A 19710-nucleotide genomic window follows, 5' to 3' on the forward strand; every position below is an offset into this window, starting at 1 on the left:
ATTAACAATGAGAGTAGGACAGTTCACATTGTTCAAGATGGTCAGACAGAGTCAATGTGATTTTTTGCAAAAGGAAGGTTGTTGTTATCCAACAGAGTGGAGATATTTGAAGAAGCAATATTTGCTGTGGATTGATGTGCTCTATTTTTTTTATTTTCAGAAGGCACTGTATAAGGTGCCAAACCCAAAAGTTATTGTGGAAAATAAGGGCTTATTGTGTAGGAAGCAACATATTGGCATGCATAAGTGATTGGCTGGCTAATAGGAAATAGAAGATATAAATGGGTAATTTTCTGGTTGGCAAGATATAATGAGTGTTGTGCCACAGGACTCTAGATTGGGCTCTCAACGTTATGCAAGTCGTATTGAATGAAGGGACAGAAGGTATGGTTGCTGAATTTGCTGGTCACAATTTGTTTTCTTACCTTTTTTGTGTCAAAAGTACATCAGGTACAAAGGGATGTCCAATAAGTTACATGAATGGACAAATGGAATATAATATGGGAAATGTGAAATTGTCAATGTTGGCAGCAAGAGAAAAAAAATGGAAGTCTGTAAATGATGAGTGGTTGCAAATCTCTGAGGTGCAGAGGGATCTGGGCGTCGTACTGCATGAATCGCAATAGGTTAGTATGCAGGTACAGCAAGTGATAGGGAAAGCTAATAGAATGGTATTGCTGTTTGCAAGGGGGTTTCAGGAGGTTATGATTCAGGTGTGCAACACATTCAACCACAACTGGAGTATTGTGTATAGTACTAGAGTCGTAGAGTTTGGATAAGTTCTTGAATCAGCAAGATTTGGAGAGAGACGGGCCAAACACAGGCAAGTGGGACTAGTTCAGTTTGGGAACGCAGTAAAACTTAATTATTTAAGATTGGATGTATGTATGTCAGAAGCAGTTCAGAGAAAGTCTACCAGACCAATACCTCTAACGGGTGGGTTATCTTATGACAAAATATTGAAACAGACTAGGCTTGTACCCATACAAGTTTAGAAGAGTGAGAGGTGATGACAATGTCCTGAGGGATCTTGATAGGGTTCATGTGAAAAGGTTGCTTCCTCTTGTGGGAGATTCTTCAATAGGGTCCAGTAATTAAAAATAAGTGATTATCCATTTAAGACCTAGACAGGCATTTTTTCTGAGCTTTGAGGGTCTTTGGAACTGTCTGCTTTAAAACTCAATGGAAGCAGGGTCAGCAAGTCTTTCTAAGGCCGAGATGAGAAGCAGAAGGGTAAAACATTATCAGGGGAGAATGTAAAGCAATCAGACATGACCTTGCTGAATGGTGGAGTAGGTTCAAGGGGCCAAGGGATTCGTGTCTGCTCCTAATGCACGCTGTAACATAACAGTAATCATAAATACCCTCACTAACAGTGAGAGAGAGATTGCATCCCATCAGAATGGGTTTGAAATATATTTCAAATAGTTATTCTGATGTTAGTATCCTGGGGATATTATTCTCAAAGCTTGTTTATAAGTTATTTATAGTGGAGAACCAGTTAAATACTGCTTCTGGCCTTAATGTTGGGAATGGTGACATTGTAAACTTTGCACTGTACTCCTGTGACCCTGGATTGAGTATACGTAACAATAAAACCTAATTCTAATTCGGCTGTCAAGGCCATACCTTTGAGTTTTCCATACTTAATCTTTCCGCATCCTATTCTTTCTCCTCTTTTCATTATTTCTTTTCCTTTTTCTTTCTTACTTTCTCTCTTTTTATCACTCCCTTATCTCCTCTTCTTCCCACCTCCTGGTCCCACCCTTCTATTCTCAGTACCACCCCCCCCCCCCCCTCCCAACACACCCTCCAAACACAAATCTCTCTCTCTTCGCTCGTGCCCTCTGTCGCTCTCTCTTCCTTTAAGACACCGTTTAAAGCCAGTGTCATTGACCAAGCTTTTGGTCACCTCTTCTATTATGTGGTTCACTGTCAAATGTTGATAATCATTATTTGTGAGAGACTTGGGTGTATTTTATTATATTAGAGGTGCTTGTCTAAAAATACTTTGCTGTTAAATGCATCAAAGTTGCGATAGTTTCAGTGAACCTCTCTCACTAACCCTTCCTAATTCCTGGTGTGCTCTATTTTGCAACTCATTGTCTGATACTCTTAAATTGTTGTTTTTATATTCTGAATTTCTCTGGCTTTATCACTGGCCTGTCATTCTTGTTTTCTATTTTTGCTCATTTTTGTTGTTCTGTCTGAGAGCTATTTTAAATAATGAGTTCCTTTGTCCTATCTTAATTGCTAAGATATTATCCCTTAACTTGAAAGCAAATTTTGCAAATTGTTGTACTTACAAATTTTGTTACTCTACAGTGCTGGTGGAACATACAGCAAGAGTCCCTCTTGAACAGTTAATGTCATTTGTTTCCAATTCAAGGTACTCTTGCCTCGTAAACTGCCGAGAAGAGTTATTGAGGACATCAAATTAGGATTGTGGTTGGCATGGACTGGTTTGACTGAAGGGTCTATTTCCGTGCCGTATGGCTATATTACTTTATCATTGTCCATGGTTAAATTAATTGGCCTGGATAGACTCAAAGAACTGGAGCCCAATGCAGCTCATAATCTTGGGCCCTAATCAGATCATGTGACACTCTACAGAATTAGTTTAATTTTAGAAGAATTATAGTGGGCAGGGTTAGAGGTGGTGGTGGTTGGATCTCATAGAAAGGTCTTAAATTTAATAGGAAGGACAGTCCAGAACCAGGGGTCATAGTCTAAGGCTATGGGGTAAGCCATGTAGGGCTGAGATGCAGAGAAATGTCTCCCCCTGCACCCAGAGAGTGTGGAACTCTCTGCCACAGAAAGTAGTTGAGGCCAAAACATTGAATGCTTTCAAGTGTCGATAAAATATTTAGGGTTAAAGGGATCAGTGGGAATGGGAGGAAAGTGGGAATAGGTTTCTGAGTTGGATGATCAATCATGATCATATTAATTTGTGGAGCAGAGGCGTGAAGGGCTGAGTGGCTTCCTCTGGTTCCTACTTTGTGTTTCTATAGTCAGGGCTAATCATATTCTGTAACCAACGTCAGTGTATTTTAGTATAAGGTACAAATAAGGGGAGAGCTCGGGTCTTTGTTGTTGAAGAGTTTCCTACATGTGTATTATGACAAATAACCTGTAACAATCCCTTAATTTTGTCATAAATCTCAAGTTAATTTTCCTCCAGGGTCCCAAGTCCATTATTATTTGGGATAATAGTTTAAGTAACTGTGTCAAAATAATTTATTATATTCTTTAAAATCTGCAGGCAAATCACCAAATTTAGACTGACAATTCAGCAGAGCATTAACAGTGTTGAACTGTTAAAGGAACCATCGCATAGATGAGATGTCTAATTGAAGCCCTGCCAACCTATTGAGATGGAAAGATTCAGTGGCACTGTTGGAAGAGAAGTCGAGAGGATTCTCTTGGTGTCCTGGTCAACATCTATCCCTCAGTCAATCTGGACAGTGAATAATTAAAGAACTGTGCTTTACGTTTGCCGTTTATGGGATCTTGCTATGTGAATGTTTCTTCCAGTACACAGGCACACTGGTTATACTTCAGAAACACATTGTTTGCAATGAAGTGCGTTGAGGATGTGAAAAGGTGCAATATAAGTGCAATGAGTTTGGAAGACTTCTTAAATAAAATTAAATGAACAACTGCACTTATAAAGCACCTTTAATGTTGCAATACATTCTAAGGCACTGACATGAGATGCACAGTACAGAAACAGTCCATTGGCCCAACTAGAATTATGCTAATTGTTTTGAAGTGTTAATCTCCTTTACTTATGCTGATTGATTGCAGGCAGGAAAGTATAAATCCTTTACAATGTCGTTTGGCTCGCATTTTTGTTTTTTCTTTGCTCCTGGACTGTCTGCTCTAAATGCCTTCCTTAACCAAACAAGAAAGCTCGAGTCAATCGCAGAACCTCAAGTTGGAATCAGAGAATCATAGAATCCCTACCGTATGAAACAGCCCATTTGGCCCATCAAGTCCATACCAATCCTCCGAAAAGTGTGCCACCTACTCTATTACTCTACATTTCCCATGACTAATACACCTAACCTACACATCCCTGAACACGATGGGCACTTTAGCTTGTCTGATTCAACTAATCTGCAGAGCTTTGGACTGTGCGAGGAAACTGGTGCACTTGGAGGAAACTCGGACAGTCACCTGAGGCTGGAATCGAGCCCGGGTCACTGGCCCTGTGAGGCAACAGTGCGAACCACTGAGCCACCGTTTCAATGTTGAAGCCAAGCAGGGTCAGTTAGTTCTTGCATTTGTTTATTTTCTAGGACTGTCCATTTTCGGTATCTCTCCAGGACAGTATGGTTGAGGTCCAGACTAGTCCATGTTTCATCCCATTGTATTTTGGTGTTAATCCAGTTAATATCTGACTGGCAAAGGAAGTAGCAGGAACCCCTGTTAGTCATCAACAAAGTATTTACAATGGGTTTATTTACAGTATTTATTTATAATAAGTAACATTTGTGGCAAAAATGTCAAGTAATGACTGTCTCCAATAAGAGACAACCTAACAATCTCCTCTTGTTCAGTGACTGTCCACCACCAAGAAAACTACTTACGATCTATCAAGCCAGGTCTCACTGTAGGATCTGACTTGTCGAGCATAATCTTGAGCACAGATCATTGGAGAGGTCAAGAGAAGTGCATTTGTAATGCAGCCCAACAGTTTGAGCATCAACTTGCAAATCCTGCCAACACATTAATGATAGGTAGACAAAGTAGGATGAGCCATGTGATGGAAAGAATGCCAGAACCTCAACCATCACAAATGTAGCTACATACTACAGTCAACATGTGAAAGTGCACCTTAGACTCTGAACCATGGCACACCAACTTAATGTTCATGTTTACAGTGGTAATTGCCCATGGAGGTATGTCACAATGTAACTACATACTCACCTCACGGCAGACGTTGCACAGCGAGGAGGGTAAAAATGAAACTCAGGTTATCGTTTTCAATATAAATGTGACCTTGAATTTATGAAGGAAATACAACATAAGAATTGAGTGCATGACTGACCCTGTAATAGGGTTTGAATATTGGCCGCCTAACCACTCTGAGGTCCTTAAGCACGCCAATAGGTCTACCCTCACATTAACTTCAGTCACTGCCACAGACAGGTCACTTAACATTCCAGGCTTAAGGGGAAGAAATTAGGGAGAATGTAGGAACTGAATTAAGTTTTGCCTTCCTTAGTCCATGGTGCAATAGGTTTAAATTACCCCTCCTTCCTCCAGTACCCCCACTCTGCCCCAAACGAGTAACTTCCTACCTCCTACTGCCCTAAACCTTCAACCACATCATCTTCACATTGAAAGGAATTTCCCACATGGTCTCCTCTCTAACCTCCGCCCTTATGTATCGACAGGAGAGATCAAGTGAATCTTTACAACAGCAGTAGGAGTATACTTAAGAGGGAAACAGGAGGGCAAAAAGAGGACTTGAGATAACTTTGGCAAATAGGGTTAAGGAGAATCCAAAGCGTTTTTATAAATACATTAAGGACAGAAGGACAACTAGGGAGTGAATAGGGCCCCTCAAAGATCAGCAACATGGCCTTTATGTGGAGCTGCAGGAAATGGTGGTGATACTAAATGTTGCATCAACATTTACTGTGGAGAAAGACATGGAAGATATAGAATGTGGGGAAATAGATGGTGACATCTTGAAAAGCATCCTTATTACAGAAGAGGAAGTGCTGGATGTCTTCAAATGCATAAAGGGGTGGGTAAATTCCCAGGACCTGATCAGGTGTACCGTAGAACTCTGTGGGAAGCTAGGGAAGTGATTGCTCGGCCCTTTGCTGAGATATTTGTATCATCGATAGTCACAGGTGAGGTGCCAGAAGACTGGAGGTCAGCTAACGTGGTACCATTATTTAAGAAAGGTGGTAAGAACAAGCCAGGGAACGATAGACTGGTGAGCCTGACGTCAGTGCTGGGCAGGTTGTTGGAGGGAACCCTGAGGGGCAGGCTTTACACATTTTTGGAAAAGCAAGGACTGATTAGGGATAGTCAGCGTGGCTTTGTGCATGGGAAATCATGTCTCACAAACTTGATTGAGACTTTTGAAAAAATAACAAAGAAGATTGATGAGGGCGGAGCGGTGGATGTGATCTATGTGGACTTCAGTAAGGCGTTTGACAAGGTTCCCCATGGGAGACTGGTTAGTAAGGTTAGATCTCATGGAATACAGGGAGAGCTAGCCATTTGGATACAGAACTGGCTTGAAGGTAGAAGACAGAGGGAAGCGGTGAAGGGTTGTTTTCAGACTGAAGGCCTGTGACCAGTGGAGTGCCACAAGGCTCTGTGCTGAGTCCACTACTTTTCATCATTTATATAAATGATTTGGATGTGAACATCGGAGGTATAGTTAATAAGTTTGCAGCTGAGGTGTAGTGGGCAGCGAAGAAGATTACCTCCGATTACAATGGGATCTTGACCAGATGGTCCAATGGGCTGAGGAGTGGCAGATAGAGTTTAATTTAGATAAATGTGAGATGCTGCATTTTGGGAAAGCAAATCTTAGCAGGACTTATACACTTAATGGTCCTAGGGAGTGTTGCTGAACAAAGAGACCTTGGAGTGCAGGTTCAAAGCTCCTTGAAAGTGGAGTTGCAGGTAGATGGATATGGGCTGTGTGCTGGCAAATGGGGCTAGAATGGATTGGAATATCTGGTTGGCATGAATGAGTTGGACCTCAGGGTCTGTTTCCATGCTGTACATCTCTGTGGCTCTATGACTGTCAAATTTAGCTACTCCAGAACTGTATTTCCAATGTATAATTCCCACAAATCCATGGCCACTGTCTCCACTCAGCTCCAGTGGTTGCCCCAACAAATTCTCATCACAATGCTGCTTTGTTTATCTCTGTTTAGGAAATCATTTCTAGCAATATGACACTGCTCCATTCCTCTCTTTTTAACTGCCCCCCCTTAACAACTCCCACGGTGTTACCAGACTGATCTTGTGTTTTGCTCTTTTTAAACTCATGTACAATTATTTTGGCTCACTAATGTAATCCCTACAAAATGTTTTTCCAAACTTGTGTCTCACCCACACCTTTGGTGCCCCCATCTAAATCCCTTGTGTGGGAGAAGAGCACATAAGCCGTTGTTAATTATTTTGTGTCGTGCATTTTGTCTTTGCCTACTGTGACGGGGGGGGTTAGAAACATTGTCAGCAGTTCTGTTTCTGTGACTCACACTGTCGGTCTCTCTTGTCTCTTCCCCTCACCCCAGATGATCTTTTACATCTTTCATATATGCTTGTGTCCTGTGTGAGCCGGAGTCCTGAAGAATGCTTTCTTTGTTCCTTAGTGGTGAAAGCATTTTTTTTCTTTTGGACGTTGTCTTAGCCTGGTATGAATGACCAGCGCTGGATGAAGTGAAGCTCTTGTACAGCGGAACACCAGTTTCTGATTCTCTGTTCCTGACTGAGCTTTAAAATGTAAAAAGTAAATCCCCAAGTCTATGATCAGTTTGCTGTCTACTTTCCTCCTCCCTTCTCCCCCTTTCCTTTGCTCCTATTTAGTGTCCTGCTTTCTGTAGAGCTTCCTGAATTTAGCTATGGCTTCCACGATCCTGAGTTGCCTCCCGTGACCCGAATACCCATTGTGGTATCATCATCAGCAATCGTCATTTTAATTCCATTAAATATCTGAAGAAAACCAGATGTAAGTGAAATGGCGCTTCAGCTTTTGTCTTCAATATTGCTCATAACTGAGTGAAAAGACTGAATAGGACTTGGCATGGCAGTAGCTGATGTGCTTTGTGGGAAAATAAAACTATATTTGGGGCGTGGTTCCTCTATGAATGATGATCTGATTTAATAAAAACTGCAAGGTTCCAGAAAATGATCGTGGTAGTCTAGGAGATGAACAATCATGGGAGAAGATGATGAGCTAACCAGAAATGTTTCTATGTTTTCTTGTGGTTATTCTGTGTTCAAGGAATTTAATTTGAGAGTTTAGAACAAGCTGAACTGAAGGAACTGTGTCTTTCAATAGATTTCAGTTGAAATGTTGGTTGTTTGCAAAAAGTAGATAAAGCTAATTAAAGGATTCAGTTGACTTATTAGTATAGTCAAGCTGAAGAGAGACCAAAAGACTCTTTTAGGTTCAAAACCTCGTGGTAACTGAATATTAGAACCTGGAGAATTGTGACTAATATTGTGTACTTGATATATTATATGCTAATATTGTATAGGGTGTCTGCAACTTAAGGACATTTTGAGGAGTTTTTAAGAGGCAGTTTTGCCAGAAGTAAACAAAAACAGAAGAAATCTCAGCTCATACATGAGTCATTGACATTGGTTAATGGTTAATTGACAAATGGTTAATCTTACAAATTTTTGACAAGTATCCTCCTTTTTTTTTATTATTTATTCACGGGATGAGGGCGTCACTCATTAAGACAGCATTTATTGTTCATCTCTAATTGCCCAGAGGGCAGTTTAGAGTTAACTGCATTGCAGTGGGTCTGAAGTCACATGTAGGCCAGACCAGATAAGGATGGCAATTTTTTTCCCTGAAGGACATTAGTGAACCAGATGGGTTTTTCTGACAATTGGCAAGGGTTGCATGGTCACCATTAGATTCTTAAACTCATCGTGGGATTCAAACCTGTGTCCTCAGAACATTATCTTGGTCTCAGGATTAATAGTCCAGTGATCATACCACTAGGAAATTCCCTCCCCTTGATGATTCAGGATGTAACCATAATGAGGGTAGAAAGAAAGCAGAGTTAAGGCATGCAAATTGAAACATAAGTAATTGTCAGTAGTCTGAAGTGGTAGTACAGAACCTTTCATTACTGCATAAGCAATTGTGTTTATTCTGTTACTATCTTTAATGTAGTTGATCATTTAAGCAGTTGTGTAATTATTCTTGATGGGTTTTTTTAGTCATATAAATTAAACTTTATGGGTGCATTCTTGTAGTAAATGCCTAGGTTTCTGAATTCTATTAAGATCCTAAGCTGCATCAAATGTGAAACCAATAGCTGCAGGTGACTGATTATCTCTGCTAACAGATACAGAATGGCTGCTTGAGTGATGAGCCAGGAGGGTTGCTGTAACCAGCAAGCAGGAACTTCAGGTTATCAGAGAAGGGAACAAAGAACTAATTCTACAGTTTGAAATAGTGGGGGAAATGTAAGGAGGTGAAATAAGTCTTTTATCTGAGAAGCTCAAAGTTTGCCAGTTTAATCATGAAGCTGAAGAACAGAGACTGTATTAAGACCTTTTCCGTTAACTGGCTGCTACATTGTACCTGAGCCAATAAACATAGACTGGACCGTACAGTGTTTGATGTCAGTTCTTCTGGTGGTATTTACGTCTCAGTTGTCCGTTAGCTGACTGCAGGCTCTATCCAGTCGCCTTGATTTCTCTCAGCCTCTGAAGCCTTTTGAAAAGAGTCTCTGAGAGCCTCCCTCTTCTTCAGCAGTTGATGGAAGGATGCATCATTGCTGAAGTATGGGTGGGCTCTGGGATGAATTCTGAGGGATGTGTAATGATCTCATAGCTGGAGGGATGCACAGTACAACACTTAGTTGTATCCATACAACCAAGTCATGTGCCCTGCACAACAAGAAAGGTTTAAATTTGTATAATGCCTTTCATGTCACCAGGATGTCCCCAAACACTTTGTCGCCAATGCAGCACTATCGTAGTCACTGTTGCAATGTTGAAAACATGGCAGCAATGCGATAGTGGCTAGGTAATCTATTTCTAATGATGTTGATAGATTGATAAATATTTACCATGACTTTGGAGAGAGCTCAGTGCTCTTTTTTGAAAGGTGTTATGGAATCTTTTATATCCACCTGAAAGAGGAGTTGAGGCAAATGGGATGCTGGAAAAACTCAAAAGGTCTGGCAATATCCGCAGAGAGAGAAACCTTTGAAGAAATCATAACAGACTCGAAGCATTAACTCAGTTTCTCTCTCCATGGATGCCATCAGACCTGCTGAGCTACTCCAGCATTGTGTGTGTCTTTTAGATTTTTGGCATTTACAGTATTTGAGAAGATGGACCTTAGTTGTATTGCCCTCTTGAGAGATTGCATCTCCTGAGTTGCAGCTCTCCTGAGTTGCAGCTCCCCTAAGCATAGAAAGGTCAGCCCAGACTGTGCTAAAGTTTCAGGAGTGACCCTTGAGTCTTGAACACAGAGGAGAGTTGCTGTCACTGAATGATCCACAGTACAACTACGGTTTTCAGGGAAACAATTAAAGTTGAATCTGCACTATCTTCAAACTATTTCCAATCCACGTTCATTATAATGATGAATCTGTGGGGCGATTATGTTGTTGTTTTACCTTGTGGCTAAATTCCTTAGCAGTATGTAATGGAAATGTTGATTTCATTCAAACTTGGAGGTTATTTGGAAAAAGTTGTAACGATTGGAAAACTTTCATTTATTGTGCAGAAATTAGTTGCTTGAAATGACAGAAGTTGATAGAATCAATAGCCTCTGGTAGGGAAATCAGAATGGCAGATCCTTTAGGTTTGCTAACCCTTGAGGACTGGCCTGGACTCTCCAGGAACTGGAGATCGATTTCCAGGACAAACCTGAAGAAAAATCAGTGATTTTCAAAAAACATTTGATTTATTGTCATCTCTGAACATTTATATTTACTAGACATAAAAATATTAAAAATCAGAAGGAAAGCAGGCTGTTTGATGATATTTGAGCATCATCCCATTGGGTCATGAGTTTGCCTTAGGAAGTTGGCTCTCTAATGCCTGGAGCTGGTGGGTGCAAGCCATGGAGCAGCCTCCAGGAATGCACACTTGGGGACACTGGTACAGTATTAAAACTGCAGCCAGACCAGTTTGGAGTAAATCCAACCAGCACTTCCTCTGACAAAGGTTAGTTGGAAATGGGGAAAATTACCCCACACGCACACACACACACACACACACACACACACACACACACACACACACACACACAACCCCAACACACACACCCACCCACGCACATACGCGCGCACGCACACGCACCCCCCACACACCCACATACCCACAAACACACACTCACACCACCCCCATAACACACACCCCTCCCCCCCCACCCATTTGTATCCGCTTGCGCTCAATTTAAATTTTCGAGACTGCAATCAGTAGATTTCAGTACGGTAACGGTACAAAGGGAGTCGGAAAGGGTGGTTGCCAGGAGTCCAGTCCCTCTCTCTGCCCCAGATGCTCTGGTTTCGAGTCCTACTGAGGACACAATGGCCACAGTAGGTGTGTTGGGATGTGACCAAACATTATCAGCCTGCAAAACCATCCGTGGGAGGCACTAAGAGTGGGAGAGCCTCCTGGTCAGCCAAAAACATGCAAAAGGCAAGGCCCAGTGGTCTCCCTACCCCTCCCCAAACACTGAGGTCCTGACGGTGGTGGGGGAGAGGGAGAAAGGTACAAGGGGAAATGGCATTGAAAGTACAAATTGGCAATGATCTGACAGTACAAACTCAAGAGGCTGAATGACCTATTGCTGATTCTATGAGCATTGAACTCCTCTACTGACTGAGAAGCTCCCCTCCACCAATCGTCAGAAACCACACTTTGCTGCTAGGTTCGGTGAGCTCATCTCAGCTGGGGTATCAATTGCCAAAAAAAAGGGAAGATGGAGAAAAGAATTTAACCTAGGGTTCCTATTCCTCATAGCTTTCCAGAACAGAGTTACTGTGAAGTATGTGTTTGTGCAGAGAGAGGGAGAGGGAGAGAGAAAAGAGGTGGGGGGACATCTATGCAATTGATTGTTGAATAGACGTTACAGTCCTTAGTTTGAATTGAGGCACCATAAACATCCATTGGTGTTGAGATGGCCTTCCCTCCAAGAATATCCCTTTCCTTTGGAATTTCAGGGAAAACAGCCTTGCACTGTTGTAGCTTTTCATCAGGCCACAGGCAAGAATTCCTAATTTCAAAAGGAGCAACGTTCTGCTGCATGAGAAAGGGCTGCTGGTTGGTTGGTAACTTGGCCCAGGTGTTGCCATGGATAATCCATCAGGAAACTAATACTCCTGTGCTTTGTTTTAAATTTAAGGGGTGGCACAGTGGCTCAGTGGTTAGCACTGCTGCTTCACAGCACCAAGGTCCCAGGTTTGATTCCAGCCTCGGGCGATTGTGTGTGGAGTTCCTCCCACAGTCCAAAGGTGTGCAAGTTAGGGTGAATTGGCCGTGCTAAATTGCCCATAGAGTTAGGTGCATTAGTCAGAGGAAAATGGGTCTGGGTGGGTTACTTTTCAGAGGATTGGTGTGGACTGGTTGGGCCAAAGGGCCTGTTTCCACACTGTAAGGAATCTAATCAAAAAGTACAATGCCCAGGCATTTACTTTTTACCTGCAGAGAATATACTCTGCTTTAGAATATATGCAGCTTCCAACGTATTTGCGAGCATCAGATTGCTACTCAGCTGATAATCTTAAATTTGTTGTTGGTGTAATTCATTCACCCTCTCTGCACGAGTGATCAAGAAAAGAGGGACTAGCAACAAATTCCAGCTTTTCCCAGTTTCGCCCCTCAACAGAACAGGAGGCGTAGCTTTAAATTGAGGGGTGATAGATCTAGGACAACTGTACTTTCTTTATTCAGAGAGTAGTAGGGGCGTGGAGCGCACAGCCTGCAACAGTAGTAGACTCGCCAACTTTAAGGGCATTTAAATGGTCATTGGATAGTCATATGGACAAAAATGGAATTGTGTGGGTTAGATGGGCTTCAGATTGTTCTCACAGGTCAGCACGACGTCGAGGGCTGAAGGGCCTGTACTGTGCTGTAATATTCTATGTGGAACGTACACGGAAGCAATAGGAGGTTACCGAATGTACAAGGACACCAAGCAAGTCGTGCACTCAGGGCCGTGGATGGTGAAGGCACTCTGTCTGGGCTCAGGCCTGAAAGGGGGAGTGCTCGGCTGTGTTGTCTGTTCAGGAACGCAGCAAAGCCGAGGCAGTTTGCGAGTATCCCCGGCTGTGTTCTGAGTACCTCAGCTATCGAGGTTTAATTTCAAAGCAAAGCCACATTCATCAAAGTATTTCACACCCGGCTCTTGGAACTCTGTTATCTGGCTGGAGAGGTTTTTATTTGTCTCCTTCGATACCTCATCGAGCACCAGCAATCGAGTTTGGAAAATTGGCAGAAAATAGGCACAGCCTGTTATGAAGAAGCTGCGTCAACCACTGAAACAGAATCTCACTTCAGTGCTGAATGCTGAGATAAAGCCAACTGTGAAATTTGACATTTAGTACCAGCCAAACACACAGTGAGAATAAGTAATCTGGAGTATATACTTCCTCTTCCTTCCCTTAATTGGCTTCTAATAAAATGCCAATGCAAATTGTGACTCTGGTGTTGGACAATGTACACCACAAGCAAATTTGTTTATTCGTTTCTTGCTACATTCCATCCCCATACGTGGACACAAGCCATCCCTAACTGGGCAGGCAATCTGCATTCGGGCTGTCATCAACAGGACTCTGTTGAATTGGCTAACTGCAAGAAAGATGCTTTTCTCTTTGATTTCCCTACCTTGGTGTTGGAAATCTGGGCACCTTGCAGATTCTGTCACCTGCTGTCACAGCGGGTGCGTGGGCACGCCGTTGCCTCCTCGTTCAAAAATATCATGTGTTGGAAAAATGCAGCAGGTCTGGCAGCAGCTCCAGAGAGAAAACAGAGTTAACCATTTCGAGTCTAGTAACCCTTCTTGTTTCTGACATCCAGCATCTGTTATGCTTTGTGTTTGTTATTGCCTCCTGGGTCTCTCCTGTAGTGTGCCTCCCTGGGATAATCTGGGTATCTCACTATTCCTTTGTGGTCACTGAGTCCAAGAGCTGCCTATCCAGCGAGAACTTGACACCACACGGACTGCAACGGTTCCAAAAGAGTCACTACTGCCTTCCAGAGGGCAGCTGGGAAGAGGCAGTAAACTCTGGCCTTGCCAGTACCACCTTCATCCTAAGAATGGAAAACAAAATGCTCAGGATCTAAATATGAGGCATGCATGGTTACTTTGGCAGATCCACTATTGATTAGACCATAAGGCATAGAGCCAGAAGCAGGCCATTCAGCCCATCAAATCTACTGCACCATTCAATAAGATTGTGACTGATCCGATCATCCTCAACTCCACTTTGCTGCCTTTTCCCCATAATCCTTGATTCCCTTCCTCAATAAGGATCATCTTGATGGAATCAACAGGTTGTGCTCTCCGTCTCTGAATCCTCTTTAAGCCTGACAAACCTCCCTGCTCCTCCAGTACTAGCCTGTTGTGCATCACTGATTTTCTATGATGGGCTATTGGTGGCCAGACCTTCAGCGGTGAAGGTCTAAGTTCTAGAATACCCTCTTTCAATCTGTCCAGTCCTCCTGCTCCACTCTAAGTCAGTTGTCCAATCATAGCACTTGCTACCAGAAGTGACTTTTTATTGAAAACGGGATTAGAATAATTAGGAGTTTACTTTTGACTGGTGCAGATTCAATGGGCTGAAGGCCTTTTAATGTGCTGTAGACCTCTATGATTATGTCCATGACCTACTTCTGGTCAAGCATGTTATAATATATCCTTATATGTCTTGGTGTTAGGTTCTAAATGTTTCTGTAAGTCATTTTGTGTGTTAAAAGATGCTATATGAATGCAAGTGTTTTGTTTCTGTAAGTTTTATTTATTTACTGTCTTCAATCTTGGCATTTAGCCGAGCTTTGGCCTGGCTGGGAGTCAGCAGGACCATCACTCCAATCTGACACTGCTTCCAAACAGAGAGTCATTCCACAGAAGCTAATAGTAATTAGGGACAGTAAAAAGGTAAAATCCAACCAGAATGGGAACACTGAACACCTTGAGATGTGATGGCAATTATATTTGTTAGTGGCGAAAATGTAGCAGAATAGGCAAGACCAAGGCCCAGTCTGTGATGAAAGTTTGATGTGCAGCCACCTCTATCTAAAATAGGTCAGTTACAGAGTTTGCGCTCCCCCAATTCTTAAAATTCTGTGAGGCAGTGACTAGTCGGTCCTATTCACGTCACACAGTTTACTGCTGAAAGTTGTTGTTGGCCGACTCATTGAAGGGGAAACTGATGCTGAAACAGCTCTTTGTAATCAGTGCTGCTGTAGCTGGAGTCATAAACCTGAGGTGAGCGGCTTCCTCAAGTTTGGAACAGTTTGCTTCTGCCAGGTTCATGCCACGTATTGGTTTTATTGGAGAAGATGGTGGGGGAAGGTAAGACCATTGCAGATAACTGCAGAATTTGTTTTAAAATGGCAATGCTACTTGATACACAACCTGGCATGTACACCAAGCAGGAACCCTTGGCGAATCTGAAACTTCAACCCCCATTTCAATTTAGATTTGTATATGGAGTTCTTTCTTTAGAAAAGCATGAGCAGTACAATGTGGTAAGACTCGAGTAAGGGGTGGGAGAGTTCAGGGAGCAACGTGTTGGTCATTCTTCCTCCTGTTTGCAAAGAAAAATTGATAGGGAATGCAAAACTTTTGCAGACTGTACAAAAAGCTACTTTGTTCAGGAAAGTCCATTACCTTGTGCAGATAGATTTCCTCGAATCATTTTGGATCCCTTGTAAAGTTGTTTTCTGTTCTGACATATTTTTGTTTCAAGGTGCCCCTGTTATCTTCACTTTGTGAATACTGTTTGTCTGAGCGATGATATATGAGTGATATTTATATATATTTGCTATTTGTGAGTAAATTGTCAGCCCAATTTTCTGCATTACAAATTACAACACTTCAGAAGCACTTTGGGACATCCTGAGATTGGTTAAGGCACTATATAAATGCAGTTTACTTGTTTCTTATAGTCAGTCACCACAAAGGCACCATGAAAAGATTGTTACTTGACAGAGGGTTGGAGCTGGCAGGGTCAGCAGCAGTCATTAGGGAAGGCATATGGGAATATTGGCCTTTATTTCAAAGGAAATAGCATATATCAACAAGGAGGTCTTAACAAAATGATATAATGCACTAGTTAGGCCTCACCTGGAATACTGGGAGCAGTTTTGTTCCCCTTACCGAAGATGTGCTGGTACTGAAGGCAGTTCAGTGGAGATTAATTACATTGATCCTGGGTATGAAAGGATCTTTCTTCCAAGGAGGTGTTCAGGAGTTTTTGACTGTACTCAGTGGAATTGAGAAGAATGAGAGGCAACCTTATTGACACATAGACGATTCTTACTGGACTTAACATTCAGCAGATGCAGAGAGGTTGTCTTCCCCTTCTGGGTATGTGTAGGATCAGAGAGCATCATCTCAGAATAAAGGGTCATACATTTAAGACAGTGATGAGGAATCTCTTCTGTCAGGGTTGTGAATCTGTGGAATTCTTAACCACACAGGCATAAGGAGGCTGTGTCATGAAGACCAAGGTAGATGGCTTATTAATCAGCAAAGGAATCAAGGGTTAAGGGGAAAAGGCAGGAAAGTGGACTTCAGGATTATCAGATCAATTATGATCTCATTGAATACTAGTGCAGACTTAATGGGCCAAATGGCCTCCTTCAGCTCCTATGTCTTAAACTCTTATGGACAATGTCTGAATGGTAGTGCTTCTTTGTAAGTTGGCCTGATGGAGGAGATAGCCAGCTTCTCATAAGATTTCCTGGTGTAATTTCAATCTAGCTGTTTACTATCACCCCCTGAGTTTCTATTTAGGATCTTCTCTTATCTCCAGTAGATTTATGCAATGACTGCTTCCAGAGTTGTTCATACAGTGAATGACTGTAGTGTTTGACTATGTAGCCAGTGAAAGTAAATAAGACCAGGCAGACCAAGATAAGGAGAAGGGTTTATAGAATCCCTACAGTGTGGCAGCAGGCCATTCAGCCCATCGAATCGACACCGACCCTCCAAAGAGCATCCCACCCAGACTCACCCCATCCCAGTAACTCTGCATTTCCCATTGCTATTTCACCTAGCCCATACAACCTTCAAAGGGGCAATTTAGAACAGTCGGTCCACCTAACCTGCACATCTTTGGACAGTGGGAGGAAACTGGAGCATCGGAGTAAACCCACACAGAATATGCAAACTCCAATTGCCCAAGACTGGAATTGAACCCGAGTCCCTGGCACGGTGAGGCAGCAGGACTAAACACTGATGCCACTCTGTAAGCTAATTTTCAAGTTTCTGCTCCCAATATCCTTTTGCAGCTTTTCTGCTGAACATGCTTCTCAATTGTCTGGCTGCTAATCACTTGCATTTATAGATAGTTTTAATCAACTGGTACAGAAGCACTTTGACACAACTCTGGAGCAGATCGGGCTTGAAGCAAGGCCTTTCAGCTCAGAGATGGGGATGCTAACATTGTGCCACAAGAGCCCATCAGTTGCACTTATATAGTGCCTTTCACCAGCTCCAGCATCCCAAAGGCTTTTTACAGCCCATTTCGTAGTGTTGCATGAGTTACTATTCAATCCCCTGATGATAAAGAGCAAACAGTCCAGGGTGGTGTTGGCTTCTCAACAGCATGCTCATTGAAGCCATTTGCAGGATATTTGATCCAAATGAATCAATTTAGCTTGTCAGAATTGCCAGCTACTGTTTTGGATTTGTTTATCAGATCAGTTAAATTGTACAGTGGAACAGAGGTCCTTTGCCAATTGCAGTCAGGAGCAGAGCAGTCAATATTTGTTGGCAAAATCCTCCATTTTTTTTTAAAGTCTGGCTTTTCAAGACATAAAAGCCAAGATGGTCTGATTCCCAGAGAGTGGGAGGAACATTTCTCGGAGCGAACATCACTCCATCTGAAGCAGATAATCAAAGTCTTGAGCATGCCACTGTTGTAAGTTGGCCTGATAGAGGAGGTAACCAGCCTCCCATAAGATTTCCTGGTGTAATTTCCACCAAGCTGTTTACTATCACCCTCTGAGTTTCTAATTAGTATCTTCTCTTATCTCTAGTAGAGTTATGCAATGCAGACTGCTTCCAGGGTTGTTCACACAATGAATTGATTATCCAAACTGTTTGACTGTGTAGCCAGTGAAGGTAAATAAGACAAGGCAGACCAAGATAAGGAGAAGGGATTATAGAATCCCTACAGTGTGGAAGCAGTCCAGTTGGCCCATTGAATCCATACCAATCCTCCAAAGAGCATCCCACCCATCCCAGCACTCTGTACTAGGTGCACTCAGCAGCATTTCCCCACCAGGTGGGAATTGGGATAGTTTTTTCTGATGGAGGAAGTCAGTCATTTAAGAATTCACCAACAAACATTCCACCCTCTTTTGAAAATGCGGTTGCCAATTTGTGAATAGCAAGCATCAATGAGATGACCAGATCCTTAGTTATGGAGAGGTCAGCTGAGGGACAGATATTGGCCCGGACACTGAGGGGAAACCCCCTGCTTTACTTCTAAATGATGCAGAAGGAACATTTAAGGCTACATTTGAGGGTAGACGAGGCCTTAGTGTAATGCCTGATCAGAAAGATGGCACCTCCTACTGTGCAGCACAATCCTGGTCTTCAGCCCAGATTATGTACCTGAGTCACTGTTTGCAGTTTCAACCTGTATCCTAGACTTGGAGGGAAGAATGGTACCTGCTGAGTTACAGCAGAGAATTTGTATCACCTCCCTCCCTCACGTCTCTAAGACCACCAGTATTTAACCCTAGTTACAGAGTCAGAGAGATGTACAGCACAGAAACGGACCCATCAGTCTTACTCGTTCATGCCGACCAGACATACTAAATTAATCTCGTACTACTTGCTAGCACTAGGCCCATATTCCTCTAAACCATTTCTATTCATATACTCATCCAGATGCCTGTTAAATCTTTTAATTGTACCAGCATCCACCACTACCTCTGGCAGCACATTCCATACATGCAACGCACTCTGTGAAAAAGTTGTCCCTTAGGTCCCTTTTAAATGTTTCCCCTTTCATCCTAAACCGACACACTCTAGTTTTGGATTCCGTTACCTTGGGGGAAAAAGGCTTTGGCTGTTTATCCCTGTCAATGCCCTTCATGATTTTATAAACCTCTATAAGGTCACCCCTCAGCCTCCAATGCTCCAGGGAAAACAGTCCAGCCTGTTTAGCCCCTCCCTCTAACTCAAACCCTCCAACCATGGCAACATCATTGTAAATCTTTTCTGAGCCCTTTCAAGTTTCACAACATCCTTCCTATAGCAGGGAGAACAGAATTGCACACAATATTCCAAAAATGGCTTAACCAATGTCCTGTGCAATCGCAACATGACCTCCCAACTCCTATACTCAGTGTTCTGACCAATAAAGGAATATATCTGGTAGTTTTCATAATATGACTGGCAATAGCATTTATATGATTTACAATGTTTTAACAATATGATTATAGCAGCACACTGGGAATATAGCACATCTGGTCTAAGTGGCACATTGAAACCTTCCCTCTTACTGTGTGAGTTGAACTACTTCGGTCTTTCTGGCTGAGCAAGTCAGGCATTCAAAAAGTAGAGAAGTTGCCAAGAAATGTTGACTGATGTACTCCAGACTGTTACTGCCAAAGAACCTTTGTGCCACTGCAAAGTTTAATTGAAATGCAATTGAATCCAAAAACAATGCAGGTTGCTAATCCTGTCCAAGCTAACTTCACTCACCTGGAGAAAATATCCTGAGAGTGGCTTTGTTAAACATGCTACTGAGAGCTCAAGCCCATCTTCAAGTGTTAGCTCTTTACCAA

The 19710-nt window shown here is 42.4% G+C and overlaps 1 protein-coding gene across 11 annotated transcripts in view; it reads left to right on the top strand.

The window, feature by feature from the left end:
- The window catches only part of gpsm1b (G protein signaling modulator 1b), a 251508-nt gene that overhangs the window by 202142 nt on the left and 29656 nt on the right, over positions 1–19710 (top strand). The window contains exon 1 of one of the 11 annotated variants that reach the window (XM_072565876.1): positions 7690–7708. The exons of the other annotated variants lie outside the window; for them this stretch is intronic. The gene's annotated coding sequence lies outside the window, so the exon portion shown is untranslated. Of the gene's footprint in view, positions 1–7689; positions 7709–19710 lie in introns of those variants that run through there. 11 annotated transcript variants of the gene reach the window in all.

The sequence above is a fragment of the Chiloscyllium punctatum genome, chromosome 49, assembly GCF_047496795.1.
Source record: "Chiloscyllium punctatum isolate Juve2018m chromosome 49, sChiPun1.3, whole genome shotgun sequence".
Taxonomy (NCBI): Eukaryota; Metazoa; Chordata; class Chondrichthyes; order Orectolobiformes; family Hemiscylliidae; genus Chiloscyllium; species Chiloscyllium punctatum.